Source organism: Misgurnus anguillicaudatus, chromosome 21, assembly GCF_027580225.2.
Source record: "Misgurnus anguillicaudatus chromosome 21, ASM2758022v2, whole genome shotgun sequence".
NCBI classification, from domain to species: Eukaryota; Metazoa; Chordata; class Actinopteri; order Cypriniformes; family Cobitidae; genus Misgurnus; species Misgurnus anguillicaudatus.
The window spans coordinates 15267501-15270000 of NC_073357.2; the positions used below are offsets into that span (position 1 = coordinate 15267501).

General features: G+C 47.2%; 7 non-coding genes and 2 pseudogenes across 7 annotated transcripts in view; all 9 read left to right on the top strand.

The window, feature by feature from the left end:
- Positions 1-81: 81 nt before the first annotated feature.
- LOC141357308 (5S ribosomal RNA) lies at positions 82-200 on the top strand. The gene has a single exon (XR_012363794.1). It is a non-coding gene; the product is annotated as a 5S ribosomal RNA (ribosomal RNA).
- A 120-nt stretch (positions 201-320) lies between these two features.
- Positions 321-439, top strand: LOC141355262 (5S ribosomal RNA). The gene has a single exon (XR_012361692.1). It is a non-coding gene; the product is annotated as a 5S ribosomal RNA (ribosomal RNA).
- A 141-nt stretch (positions 440-580) lies between these two features.
- Positions 581-699, top strand: LOC141355050 (5S ribosomal RNA). The gene has a single exon (XR_012361478.1). It is a non-coding gene; the product is annotated as a 5S ribosomal RNA (ribosomal RNA).
- Positions 700-840: 141 nt separating this feature from the next.
- LOC141354660 (5S ribosomal RNA) lies at positions 841-959 on the top strand. The gene has a single exon (XR_012361091.1). It is a non-coding gene; the product is annotated as a 5S ribosomal RNA (ribosomal RNA).
- Positions 960-1100: 141 nt separating this feature from the next.
- LOC141353682 (5S ribosomal RNA) lies at positions 1101-1219 on the top strand (annotated as a pseudogene).
- A 121-nt stretch (positions 1220-1340) lies between these two features.
- LOC141353502 (5S ribosomal RNA) lies at positions 1341-1459 on the top strand. Its single transcript, XR_012360598.1, has one exon. It is a non-coding gene; the product is annotated as a 5S ribosomal RNA (ribosomal RNA).
- A 120-nt stretch (positions 1460-1579) lies between these two features.
- LOC141354213 (5S ribosomal RNA) lies at positions 1580-1698 on the top strand (annotated as a pseudogene).
- Positions 1699-2247: 549 nt separating this feature from the next.
- On the top strand, positions 2248-2366 carry LOC141357883 (5S ribosomal RNA). Its single transcript, XR_012364372.1, has one exon. It is a non-coding gene; the product is annotated as a 5S ribosomal RNA (ribosomal RNA).
- A 129-nt stretch (positions 2367-2495) lies between these two features.
- LOC141357089 (5S ribosomal RNA) overlaps positions 2496-2500 on the top strand; it is a 119-nt gene continuing 114 nt past the window's right edge. The window contains exon 1 of the ribosomal RNA XR_012363566.1: positions 2496-2500. This exon is cut by the window's right edge and continues 114 nt beyond it. This is a non-coding gene — a ribosomal RNA (5S ribosomal RNA).

The window sequence follows — 2500 nt, forward strand, 5'->3', positions numbered from 1 at the left end:
GCATCCTTTCTGTAAGCGTTCGCCGATGGCATGGCGTTGCCACATTAGTCTTGAAGTGGCTCTCGAATTGAGTCAGCTCTCGCTTATGGCCACACCACCCTGAGCACGCCCGCTCTCGTCTGATCTCGGAAGCCAAGCAGGGTCGGGCCTGGTTAGTACTTGGATGGGAGACCGCCTGGGAATACCAGGTGCTGTAAGCATTTAATTAATTATTTATTCATATAATTTTTTCCAGAAATGCATCCTTTCTGTAAGCGTTCGCACATGGCATGGCGTTGCCACATTAGTCTTAAAGTGGTTCTCGAATCTAGTCAGCGCTCGCTTACGGCCACACCACCCTGAGCACGCCCGCTCTCGTCTGATCTCGGAAGCCAAGCAGGGTCGGGCCTGGTTAGTACTTGGATGGGAGACCGCCTGGGAATACCAGGTGCTGTAAGCATTTAATTCTTTATTTAATTAATTATTTAATTACTTATTCATATAATTTTTTTCCAGAAATGCATCCTTTCTGTAAGCGTTCGCCGATGGCATGGCGTTGCCACATTAGTCTTGAAGTGGCTCTCGAATCGAGTCAGCGCTCGCTTACGGCCACACCACCCTGAGCACACCCGCTCTCGTCTGATCTCGGAAGCCAAGCAGGGTCGGGCCTGGTTAGTACTTGGATGGGAGACCGCCTGGGAATACCAGGTGCTGTAAGCATTTAATTTTTTATTTAATTAATTATTTAATTATTTATTCATATAATTTTGTTCCAGAAATGCATCCTTTCTGTAAGCGTTCGCCGATGGCATGGCGTTGCCACATTAGTCTTGAAGTGGCTCTCGAATCGAATCAGCACTCGCTTACGGCCACACCACCCTGAGCACGCCCGCTCTCGTCTGATCTCGGAAGCCAAGCAGGGTCGGGCCTGGTTAGTACTTGGATGGGAGACCGCCTGGGAATACCAGGTGCTGTAAGCTTTTAATTCTTTATTTAATTAATTATTTAATTACTTATTCATATAATTTTTTTCCAGAAATGCATCCTTTCTGTAAGCGTTCGCCGATGGCATGGCGTTGCCACATTAGTCTTGAAGTGGCTCTCGAATCGAGGCAGCGCTCGCTTACGGCCACACCACCCTGAGCACGCCCGCTCTCGTCTGATCTCGGAAGCCAAGCAGGGTCGGGCCTGGTTAGTACTTGGATTGGAGACCGCCTGGGAATACCAGGTGCTGTAAGCATTTAATTAATTATTTATTCATATAATTTTTTTCCAGAAATGCATCCTTTCTGTAAGCGTTCGCCGATGGCATGGCGTTGCCACATTAGTCTTGAAGTGGCTCTCGAATCGAATCAGTGCTCGCTTACGGCCACACCACCCTGAGCACGCCCGCTCTCGTCTGATCTCGGAAGCCAAGCAGGGTCGGGCCTGGTTAGTACTTGGATGGGAGACCGCCTGGGAATACCAGGTGCTTTAAGCATTTAATTAATTATTTATTCATATAATTTTTTCCAGAAATGCATCCTTTCTGTAAGCGTTCGCCGATGGCATGGCGTTGCCACATTAGTCTTGAAGTGGCTCTCGCATCGAGTCAGCGCTCGCTTACGGCTACACCACCCTGAGCACGCCCGCTCTCGTCTGATCTCGGAAACCAAGCAGGGTCGGGCCTGGTTAGTACTTGGATGGGAGACCGCCTGGGAATACAAGGTGCTGTAAGCATTTAATTCTTTATTTAATTAATTATTTATTTATAGACCCCTTCAAAGTTTGTAAACATTGAATGACTATCGGGTGCGCGCGCAGCATGGGGTCAAACTGTTCATACCATCCAGGCTTTATAATGTAATCTAACAGGGCTGAAAAATTATGACTTACCTCAAATGAAGTGAACACAACAAACACAAGCCTCTTTGATATTTGCATTGTTCCAGTCTGCACGTTAATTGCTTGCAGCTGCAGATGTTGTATTTTTTTGTTTTTGAGATTCTGCATGAATCGCGAAAACTTAACGAAAGACCTGGTGCGATTTTCACAACCCACGACGTAAGTAGGCATTTTTGACGATACCGAATAATACGTAACTCTATCTGCTGTAATGGCTTTTCTGACCCTGACATGCGCAGTGGAAACTGCCTGTGACGTGAACCGTGAAGAGGTCTATTTATTCATATAATTTTTTCCAGAAATGCATCCTTTCTGTAAGCGTTCGCCGATGGCATGGTGTTGCCACATTAGTCTTGAAGTGGCTCTCGAATCGAGTCAGCGCTCGCTTACGGCCACACCACCCTGAGCACGCCCGCTCTCGTCTGATCTCGGAAGCCAAGCAGGGTCGGGCCTGGTTAGTACCTGGATGGGAGACCGCCTGGGAGTCCCAGGTGCTGTAAGCATTTAATTAATTATTTAATTATTTATTCATATAATTTTTTTCCAGAAATGCATCCTTTCTGTAAGCGTTCGCCGATGGCATGGCGTTGCCACATTAGTCTTGAAGTGGCTCTCGAATCGAGTCAGCGCTCGCTTA